The sequence below is a fragment of the Gracilinanus agilis genome, chromosome 3 (assembly GCF_016433145.1).
Source record: "Gracilinanus agilis isolate LMUSP501 chromosome 3, AgileGrace, whole genome shotgun sequence".
Classification (NCBI taxonomy): domain Eukaryota; kingdom Metazoa; phylum Chordata; class Mammalia; order Didelphimorphia; family Didelphidae; genus Gracilinanus; species Gracilinanus agilis.
This window is the reverse complement of record NC_058132.1, coordinates 22,189,830-22,201,857: the sequence shown is the minus strand read 5'-3', so window position 1 is coordinate 22,201,857 and position 12,028 is coordinate 22,189,830. Positions and strand designations below refer to the sequence as shown.

Below are 12,028 nucleotides of genomic sequence, written 5' to 3'. Positions count from 1 at the left end.
CTTACCCAACATTCCATTGTGTATCTGCCTGCCTCAGCATGAATGGACCCCAATGTTGGTTCCTCAGCTCTGGTCCTTTTAGAATCCCGGGCTTCCGTCAGGCCCCTGCTCTGGTGCAATCTCCAAGGGGATCGTTTCTTGGTGCCTTCAGACACTTCCTTTCTTTTAATCTTTTTTTTAAATTTATAATTATTTATTAGCAAAGGTTAGAGAGATATCCCATAATCATCTGACCACTCTAATTACTAACCATTTTACATGCTGCACTGTATCAGCTGGTCAGGCAAGCAGCTTGACTGCAAGCAGTTCAGAACCAAGCTAAGTGAGTGCCAAGCATACTTTTTTCCTTGTCCTCAGACTTAAATGTATTTTTTTCTTTACTCCTGCTTTTTTAATATTTATTCCATTTTAATTAAGTGCTCTTTGCATTGAATCAATGTGTTATTTGAATACGTTAAGGATAAACTACATTGGCAAGGGGCTTCTAGGTGTAGAAATGAAAAGGTGCTGACCCAGTCAATACCTCCAACCTGAGAAGGAACAAAGGGCCCTAGTCATGCTGGGACTTAAGGGGCCAAGCTGGTTTATTCTGAGATTTAATTTATTAACTTAATGTAGAGTCCGGGTAAGCTTCAATCATACATAAGTGAGGAAACTGAGTCCAGGAAAAAGAAAGGTTTCTTTTTACCCCCAAAGGACACATAGTGTCACACAAGCCTAGAGTTTAGGTCTTTTGGCTCTCATTCAGTATTCTGCATATTATGCTATTAAGTTAGGGTACCCAGCAAAAATCCTTCCTGGGCCAGGAAAAGATGGATGTTGATGTTGTTGTTGATAATAATGATAGTAAGGATTAAAAATTAAGGTTGGACTAAATATATGAGTGTGGTTGCCAAAATTAATATGTTTCAAGTCAAAATGAGTTTTTCAATTTAGTTATAAAATAGAGGGAAAGAGTATGGTAAAAAGATGAGAGAGAGGATAGAGAAGGTAACTATACTATCACACTAGATAATTACTCTGGCCCATTTTGAACCAGGCAGGGCTTGTTAACCCTATACTGGAGGACCATAAATTGGAGGTTCCAGTACTTACCCAGGTGGTACTCCAAAGAGAATATCCAATAGCTGTTTTATCAGAAGCAGTCTGACATCTCAAGCCAGAGCTCCTCCAAGGTTAAGTTAGAAGAGAAAAAGCCCCTCGCAGGAAGTTTTTGCCACTGTGAAAGACTCTTCTTTGCTTTACTTCCTGTGCCATCTCTCACTTTATGGGGACCAATTGTAGTTATATAATTTTCTTAGGACTGCCCATGGGCAGTAAGTTGTTTCTGAGTTGTCACCCACTTTAGAACATTGGTTGCAGACCTCCCCCCACTTAAACTTAAAGTGGGGGGTATATACACTTCTGATTATTAAATCTTAAAGTAGGCAGGAGAGAGTTAATCCCATCTTCACAATCTCCCCTGTGATTCTTGGGGAGGATAGTTTCCTCAATGGATCATTTGACATAATCATCTTATACCCCTAAAAATCGTTTAACTGTAGGTACATACCATATTGCACCATATAAAAGGAAACTACAATAGTTAGAGATAAGAGAGAAATAGAAGAGAGAGAGAACAAAACCAATATTTGCTAGCACATTGACAAAAAGCCAATTAGGGGGCAGTCCTCTTTGGCATAAAAGTTTACATTCAAAATAAATGTGATCAATCCCTTTCAATTCAATCAATTGAACCCCAATGTTCATTCTGGATCTTCTTGATGCAGTGTAGGTTCCTGCAGGCATCTTTCTCCAAACAGTTCATTTTCTGGGTTCAAGGAGTTAGTAAGTTTCTTCCCCAGAAATTTTCCCAAACAAAATTTGAAATTGAGGATTTTATTAAAAAATACAACCCCGGGGCAGCTGGGTAGCTCAGTGGATTGAGAGCCAGACCTAGAGACGGGAGGTCCTAGGTTCAAACCCGGCCTCAGACACTTCCCAGCTGTGTGACCCTGGGCAAGTCACTTGACCCCCATTGCCCACCCTTACCAATCTTCCACCTAGGAGCCAATACACAGAAGTTAAGGGTTTAAAATTTAAAATAAAATACAACCCCCCCCTTAGGAGGGTGTTGACCAACACTCAGATTGACTGAGGATACATGGTTGAGTTTTGGTGTTTATAAGTCAGTTATCAAAAGAAAAACCAAAAACATAAAAAAAAACAAATAAAAGAGAAAAATTAAACCCAGCATCCATAAGGACCTATGGTTTTGCCACAGAAAAGGGTTTGCACAAGTTGTTCATGGTTTACAATGGTATTTTCTCCAGTACCTGGAAACTATAGGGAGAGGGTACAAATAAAGACAATATAACAGAATATAAATCTAATGGCCAAAACACAGTAACAGAAAGTGACACAATGTAGCAGAATATATTGGCTTAGATTAATATGTACAAATACAATATATGTGACAGGATACAGGCACTGAATTCAAGAGTCCTTTTCTCTAATTCCAAAAGCTCTGTTACAGAGACTTCTTCACTATTTGGAGGGGAACAAACTGAAATAGTTAGCAATGGAGTTTGAAAAGCTAAAAATTCACCTCTAGACTCTTTAAGGTTCCTTCCCCTCCTCAGTATCATCATTCATTGAGAGTCCTTTTGTCACACTTCTGGGGTTCCCCATACCCACACTGGGAATGGTGTGGACAATCCCCATATTGGATGTGTTGCAGAGACTGGGTGGGCCAAAATGGCTTGAGGCACTATTTATAGGAAGATTGAAAGAGGATCATCATGACACATTCAATTATAATTTTGAGTTCATATTACAGAATATTTACTCCTCAGTCCTCTGCCACTCTCTTTAAGCATGGAAAAGATTCTCTTCCTTGTAGGTTCAGTTTTTTGGGGGAGCAAGGAAAGGGGACAAGAGAGCTGTGACTGAGACCCCTTATACCTTGATGAATTAAAAACCTGATCAGGGAAATGGAGATGTGTCCCCCTTTTCCATTTTTTCCTCTAGTACTGATGTGGCTGGCTGAGCTAGCTTTCTAACAGAGGATTGTTGAGGGGGTAGTGGAGAGAGAAAGCAGAGGCTCTTTGGGCTTGGCTAAGGGGTTTGAGCACTCCCAACCCCTCGCCCTCCAGGCCCTGTCACTCTTGTGAGTCCCTTAAAATAGGACCTGACTCTACCTCGGGTCCCTTCTTCCCGACCTCTTCTTTTCCTGACCACTTCTCCCCATGTGTAATAAATTGTTATCATTTTTTCCTTAAAAAACTGTCTTCATGCTACCAATATCAATAGCCATCTTTTCTTTTTATTTAAAAAATTCTTGTTATCCAAATAACAAACTCTTTTCATTCACTTGCTTCTTCTTTCATTGACAAAATGAAAAAAAAATCCACTTTTTAACAAATACACAGTTATGTAAAACAAATTTCATCCCTGGCCATGTAAAAATGTGTGTCCCACTCTGTGCCTTGATTCCCTCATCCCTTATTTAGGAAACAAATGCTTTTTATCATGAGTTATCTGGGAATCTTGAGCAGTCATGCATTAGTCAGGATTCTTAATTAAGTCTTTCAGTGTTGTTTATTTTATAATATTGTTGCTTCCTTCACCTTTTTCTGCACACTTCACTCTACATCAGTTCATACAAATCATCCCAGGATTCATCAGAGATCATGGCTTTCATGATTTCTAATGGCATAAAACTCTTCCATTATATTTATATGCCATAATTGGTTTAGCCATTTCCCATTTGATGGGAAATCCCCCAGTTTCCAATACTTTGGTCACCACAAAAAGAAATCCAACAAATATTTTTGCACATATGAATCCTTTTTCTTTTTTTGGACAAAAGCCAGTAAAGGACATGAGCACGTCTGATCTGAGATGAACCTACAAGGATCATTTGGGAGAGATGGAAAGATCTCAGGTCTTGGAACAGAAGTCACTCCCAATCTGAGCAACTATATCTCTGTCTTTGGACCTCCATTTTCTGCTTTGTAAAGTGGGATCTGGTGACCCTGTTGAGTATCATATATGGAGAGATGAAAGCGCCCTAGAAACAAGGTAGTCTAGCTCCCTTATTTTAGAGATAAGGAAACTGAGGCTAAGAAGAGACAAGGGTTAGTATATGAAGCTGATATAAGGCCTAGAGTAAGAGCAATATGTATACTAACTACTTCCTGAAATCATTGTTAGGAAGGAGCTGTGTAAATTTTGAAGTGCTATAGAAACAGCCTACCATTAAGGGGATAGCTGGTGAACAGACTACTTCTCTGAAAGAGGTTTTTAAATGCAGAAAATAAAATCCCTAAGACTTCAAAGGGAACCAATTCTATTGAAATAAAGTCATCAACTTTCTCATTTATTTATTTTAAAATCTTTTGTTATCGAACTTAGTATTAAATGACTAAACTTGACCTCAAAGGGCCTGATATCAACAAACATGATTATTTCCTTACACAAAGAAAAGACAAGGTGACTCTGTATGACAAAGTGATAAAATATTGTAGGGGAGCTCGAAATTAACCCCTGGTCAGGAAGGGTTCTCCCTCAAGAATGACAGGCGTTGATGGATAACTTTTTTAAAAAGTGAAATTCATTAAGTTGTATACAAGTTGAATGATTAGGAGACATGTGAAGGTAAAGGTCTGCCTCATAGAAGAGACATGGTTGAGAATTTTTATTTTTATTTTTATATTTTTAGAATTTTATTTTTATTTTTATGGACAGGAATATAGTGACCAGACAACAGAGGAGAGGGTAGAGGTGGTGTGAGGTGAAAAGCACAGGTGTCCCTAACCACAAAGGAGGGTGAATTGCATGGCTCAGGGAATGAATTGATGTCTAAGATGCAAACAGAAGGTACGTATCCGAGCTCATCAAAGTTAGAAATGCATCTCTCAAAGACTTCCTTATCATATAGTTCCTTCAGTTGCTTTCTTTAGCCAACACTCCAAGGGTACAAGAATAGGGAGTTCCTCATGCACTCTTTGACCTGGGATTCCTCTGGAGTTTTGATGTGTCTAGGAGACTGTAATTTATGCCAATAATTTCTTTTTATTTTAGAAATATTTTCTTTTCCCAATTGCATGTGATAATAATTTTCAACATATGTTTTCTGAACTTATCCAAATTGTCTCCTTCCCTCCTTCCTCCTCTCCCCACTTCTGGAGATAGTAAGCAATTTGATCTGGATTATACATGTATTTATGCAAAATATACTTCTATATTGGTCATAGCTTTAAGAGAATACTCATACGAAATCAAAACCCCCAAATAAAAACACAAATAAACTCAAGTGAAAAATCATATGCTTTGATCTGCATTGGGACTCCAACAGTTCTTTCTATAGTGGTGGATAGCAATTTTTGTCCTAAGTCCTTCAGAATTGCCCTAGCTCATTGTATTGCTGAGAGTAGCTAAATCTTTCACAGTTGATCATCATAAAATATTGGCTGTTACTGTGTACAATGTTTTCCTGGTTTTGCTCATTTCCCTCTGCATCAGTTCCCACAGATCTTTCCAGCTTTTTCTGAAATCATCCTGTTTATCATTTCTTATAGTAATATTATTCCATACATACTACATACTACAATTTGCTCAGCCATTTCCCACTTTATAGACATTCCCTCAATTTCCAATTCCTTGCCACCACAAAAAAACAAAACTGCTATAAATATTTTTGTAGAAATAGTTCCTCCTCTCACCCCTTTTTATCTCTAGTAGTAGGATCACAGGATCAAAGGTTATGCATAGTCTTAGAGCATTTTGGGCATAGTTCCAAATTGCCCTCCAGAATGATGGGATAAGTTCACAACTCCACCAGCAATGCATTAGTGCCCCAATTTTGCCACATCTCCAACACTTATCACTTTCCTTTACTGTCATATTGGCCAATCTGATAGGTATGATGTGGTACCTCAGAATTGTTTTCATTTGAATTTCTCTAATCAAGAGGGATTTAGAACATTTTTTCATATAATTGATGGTTTTGATTTCTTCATCTGAAAATTGTTTGTTCATTTCCTTTGACCATTTCTTGATCGGGGAATGATTCATGATCTTATAAATTTGATTAATTTCTCTATATATTTGAGAAATGAGTCCTTTATTAGAAAAATTTGCTATAAAACTTTTTCCTCTAGTTTTTTGTTACCCTTGTAATTGTGGTTATGTTTGTTTTGTTTGTACAAAACTTTTTAAATTTAATATAGTCAAAATTATTCACTTTCCACATTGTAATGTTCTCTATCTCTTGTATGGTCATAAATTCTTCCCTTCTCCACAGATATGATAGGTAAACTATTCTGTGCTCCTTTAGGACCAATTCAAAGATGATCTAGAAGTTACTCACATATTTGACTGACTGGTTCAATATTCTCTTAGGTCAGTTTTTTTCCCTTGAGTGTCATTTTAAAAAACTGAAATATGGGGGGCAGCTGGGTAGCTCAGTGGAGTGAGAGTCAGGCCTAGAGACAGGAGGTCCTAGGTTAAAACCCGGCCTCAGCCACTTCCCAGATGTGTGACCCTGGGCAAGTCACTTGACCCCCATTGCCCACCCTTACCACTCTTCCACCTATGAGACAATACACCGAAGTACAAGGGTTAAAAAAAACAAACTGAAATATGTTCAAGTAACATGGGTGCAGACCAATAAAATAAAGGGCAATATTGAAGTTCAATTCTATTCTGTAGCTGCTTGCTACAAAAAAAGGTTGTGGAGGTCATATTGCCCCACTAATCTGTTTTGACACTTTTCCTTGGTGGGAATAATGTGTAGTACACAGGCATGAAGGGTTGTAAGTTGAGTGACCAATAATATTCACATGTCTGCTCTTTCTGCCTTGCGCCTCGGTCTGGTTAAGAACCATTTTCTGTACTGGTGACTGGTGAATGGTGGTATTTAGTTGTAGGAAAGTGTCATAGCCAATTTGATAATTTATTAATCACAAAATAACAATAAATCTCTAGCTTTTACACTTCAACAAAAAAGAAAGGTATTCTTTAAAAATAAAAAAGAAAACCTTCAAGGGAAGAGGTTGTCTCTCAGTCCGCTGCTATAGCCCATTGGCTATTTATAGTCCTGGCAAACCCTACCAATGGAATAGGAGTACTAGACTCAAAAGCAAGTTATAAAAGCAGCTTTCCACTGTTCTGCTATCCTCCCTGACTTTCAAGTCCTGTTTCCAGGGGCCTTAGAATTACATCATCACCTTTAGGTCTCCAGTCTTTTGATTGTATATGGCCATGGGAGCAACCTAAATCACAGAGCTGTGGTCTTAAAATGGGGATATGAGTAATTTAGCCCCCATGACTTACTCAATCCACATGAGAATGTGTTACATGCATGCTGTTATAGAGAAATCATAGGGAAAAGCAGGAAGTACTAAATCAGAGGCAGAGAGAGAATTCCAGAACCCTAGAGACACTGTCTCTGAAGGGACAGGCAATTAGTTGCTTGCTCTCTGGAGGAGGACACTGTGGATGTGTGAACTCTCCCTACAAGCAAGTTTTACTTTCTGGGAAGTGGTTGAGATTGGTTTTAAACTCCACTGGTAGACTGTGTGAGTTGAACCATGACTCCCCTTCCTATTGGATCTATATCTGTTCTGGGGTGTTCCTGCTGCTGCTGTGATTTCTTCAGGACTCCTGCCAAACTGCAAAGGACAACTGTGAGGTATCTCCACATCCCCCTTCTGACCCTATGGACCTGTATATCTTCCAGCCTTCTCTTACTCTAAGTACCAGCAAAGGGGGGAGGATTTTGGCTAGGAGATAGTACACGGACCTGGGATCTGTAGGTAGAGATTCAGGGTAGATAACATCTATTCAAACCTATTGGATTTTGGGGGGAGGAATTAGTTTTAATATCCAATTAGATTATCCCACTCCCCTTTCCCTGCCTGTCATAGTGTAAATAAAACCCCATGTGACTTTGGTGTGGGAACTTGTCCGTTTCTCTCTGAAAGCCTTCTCGAACCTGAGGACTTCTGATAACTGGCCCTAAAGGATACCATTGAGGTATCTAGAAATCCACCTAACCTTACCTACATATTTGTTTTTTAATTCAGTATCAAGGATATTCTTTTTTATTTTTAAATCCTTACTTTCTGCTTTAAAATCAATACTGAGTATTGATTCCAAGGCAGAAGAGTGGTACAGGCCAGGCAACTGAGGTGACGTCACTTGTCCAGGGTCACACATCTAGGAATGTGTCAGTCCAGATTTGAATACGGGTCCTTGAGATTCCAGGCCTGGTGATCCACTGTGCTACCTACCTAGCTGTCCCTAAAGGGTATTATTGATGGAAGAAATATTAGAAGGGCAAAAGGGAGGCTTTGTCTAGTGATTTCCTCTGGCAAAAGATGTTTCAAAGTCACACGGAGGACTAAAAAATTAGAGATGTCTCTCTAATATGCCTGTTGACTATTAATTAAAAAAACCCAAAACCTGCGGGCTTTTTTCTTTTGGCATGGAACCTAGAAATGAGTCAGGTGGTATATATAGGAATGAGGAGTTAGTTTCGTATCTTAAATGCTTGTTAAGGTGTAATTATGAGTCCTTTGTGGTTGTGGAAGTAGAGCCCTCTCTTATACCTGAACTCTAGTGGATTCTGAAGAATGTCTTTCTAGAAATGACTGTTACTCCCTTTTGGGGACACCTTAGATAGGAGTGAAAGTGAAGCTTCTGTTTTTTTCCTTTCACATTTTTCATGTTCTCAGATTTGCTAAACGTAAGATTTTAATGCAAGTTCATTTTGGATTCTTGTAGAATATTCTATTGTTCTATTTTGGACATTATCATTTGGTATGATAATGTATAGTTTGAAAATCTGGAACGCCTGGAACTGCATTGCCCTAAATTCCTTTCTGTATTACCCACAATTCCTTTTGCCTTCCATATACATGCATCATTATGCAGTCTGTATATAGTTTGGGTTCACTCTCCAATGCCCTCTCTCTTCCACATGAGTGAGGTTTGGTGAGTGCTCACTGTGTTCTCTAGCTCTCTAGTTAAATATTAATAAATCTTTATAAATATTATTCTTTGGAGATATTGAATATTAATTTTAAAATCTATAATGCCCATTTGATAATGACTTCTTTTGTGATATCATTTGAAATTTGGTAACACCAAGTGTTTATAGACTCACAGACACAGCTATATAGATGTATACACATATATGTATATACCCACGTATTTATATGTAAGCATATGCACATGCTATTTCACATAGGCTCATATGTACATACATACATACACACGTAAATCTACACATACATTCATATACATATAACGGTAGTACGCACCTGTAATCCTTTCTACTTGGACAGACTGAAGCTTGTGGACCACTTGAGCTCAGGAGTTCTGGGCAGCAGTAGGGTTAAGGTTTACTGACTTCCACAGCAGCCTGGTGAACCCCTAGAAGGGCAGGGAGGGGACGCAGCAGTGGTGAGGGAGTGCTACACTGCCTAACGAGGGACAAAGTGACCAAGCTCATAAGTGAAGGGAGCCAAATTTTCCATGATGATCAACAATAAATTTGTGCCATCCGTGTCCACTGTCCATCTAGGCTGGGCAAAGTATGAGAGACCAAGTCTCCTCTCTCCCATTTAGAATAAAGCTTTGCTTAAGGGATCTCCCCTAGAGTTTTACTTTGTAGTGAGGGAATTTAAGAGCCAGAGAGTGTAAGAAAAGCCAATCCCCTTGTTTGGGGTCAGGTTCCCAAGAGAACGGAACACTGCCCTCCTGGTCCCAAAACAGAGCTCTTCATTGGGAAGCATCAGGAGAAGTTGTCACCCTTTGGGTTGTGGGTAACATATTTATAGAAGGGATGTAGAAAGAATCTGACCAGTCAGGCTTGGAGGGAGTTTTTGGAGGGAAGTAATGAAGTTACAGGGGGAGAAGGAAATGGATTTGTCATGTCTGCTCAATAGCCAGGGTCGGGGAACAAAGGTGCTTGTAAAGCGGGTGTTGTGTAAGTTGGGGCACACAGTGTGTCTTCTCTGCCCTCATTATACCAGTGCTAGCTATCCTGGACAGGCTGCCAAGACGGGGAGAAGGGGCAGGTGGCTTAGTCTGGCCTGAAAAAATCCACTGTAGCACCTCTCTTTTGAATGAAAATTTCTAGTCCTGATCTCTTTGCTCAGCTCTTCTTGTCCCTCGAATCCACTTGGATGTCTCCACGTGGACAATTTCTGTTTTTGAGCAATTTTTGTTATTTTTATTGATGTCTTTTGCTTTTATACCATTCGTTTTGGAATATCTTCTTTCCTACAGTCCAGCCAGTGAACTACTCCTAATGACAATGATTTCAAAAGAAAGAGAAAAAGAAACTCAGTAAACCAGCCAACACATTGAGTTTGCCAGCATGGAATATACTTACTTCTGAAAAGAAGTGCATTTTCTTTACTTGGGGGGCTTGCCTGTCTCAAGTCTCCCCACTTTGATCCATGTTCCATCCTGCTACCAACCCATCTACTCAACTCAGGAAGTTGCTGAGTTCATAAATTCCACTGGCTCCCTATCATCTGTGCTCTCCCTCCAGTCTTTTTACAACTTGTGCTCAACCACCTATCCTTTCATAGCACTGACCTCCTGGATGCTCTACAAAAAAGATGCTCCATTTCTCAGGTGCCAGCATTCTCTCTGACTATATTCAAATATTCATTCTCTGTGTTCCATATCAAGACCGCGGTGTCATTCTCTATGATGATGCAAGTAGAGGAATTTCCCGATATAGAAGAATTCCAGATATAGAAGAACCATTCACTTGCCATGTATACTGGGCCGGTGGTTGAGAATTAGCTCGACACTCTAAAGTCAGATTCTTCTTGAATATGACCTCAATCTGGCCATGAACAGGCTTTGGAAGAATCCTGATTTGCTCTGGTCCATCTATGAAAAGACGAAAAAGATGAGATGTCAGTCGTTGTTAGAGAAAGGATTGGGAGAGGGAGGAGATTCAGAGTCACTCACAGACAATAGTCAGGTTGAATAAGTCACTTATATTGGCAAGGAATGGATTCCAGATTTCACATTGATAAGCTCCCATATCTTCCCTCTTGATAGGCATGATGGTGAGAGTGTGACCATGGTCAGACAAAATCTTCCTTTCATTTACAATAAGTTTCTTGTTTTGGAAGAACCACCAAACATCTAGGAAATATTCATCCCCTACATCACAAGTCAAGACTTCAGTGCCATTCTCTATGACGAAGCTGGAGCTATACATAGTTTGGTCGGGTTTCATCAGGTTCTCTGTAGAAAGACAAAGAGGAGACAGAGTTGGCTGAGTGACTGGCCTACATCTTCTTCACCAGGCCACATCTTCAGGAAAAACAAAACACCAGAAGCCCAACCTGAAACTTTTCTGTTACACACATACAGGGGTGGGTCCTGACATTCTGGGGAGAAGGATGCCTCATGGTTCAATGGTTGTGCCAATAGGGCAGATAAGCATAAAGCACTGGGGTGGGAGTGCTGTGTCCTCCAGAGAAGTCCCAGGAGGTACACAATCTAATGACGGAGTTGGGGAGGGAAGTAGGGAGTAAGCATTCATTAGCTATATACTATATATCTGGCATATGGCAGATGTTACACCAGGTCCTATTATTTTTATTATTATCATCCTCATCATTATGATTACTAATACTGCCAGGCACTATGTTATTAATGTGGGAGTAGGGACTAGTATTCTTTCCACTTAACAGTTCAGGAAACAGAGGCAGACAGAGGTTAAGTGACTTGGCCAGGATCACACAGCTAGTAAGTGTCTAAGACCAAATTAGAACCTGGATCTTCCTGAGTCCAGACCCCGTGTCCTCCCTATCCACTTTGGCTTCTTGCTGCCTCTCATTAATCATCTCATTCAAATCCAGCAGTCTTTAATCTGATATCAATGAATTTATTTTGTAAAAAACGGGTTGGTAATTGTTTTTCAATAGATTTGCTTTCTTTGAAGTCCCCTGGATTTTACATTCTGTATGTACTTAAAGCATCCTTCTTCTGAGAAGAAGTTTCTGGGCAA

The 12,028-nt window shown here is 39.5% G+C and overlaps 1 protein-coding gene across 1 annotated transcript in view; it reads right to left on the bottom strand.

The window, feature by feature from the left end:
• LOC123240848 (hemicentin-1-like) overlaps positions 1 to 12,028 on the bottom strand; it is a 106,840-nt gene that overhangs the window by 17,688 nt on the left and 77,124 nt on the right. The gene's annotated exons all lie outside the window — the stretch shown is intronic.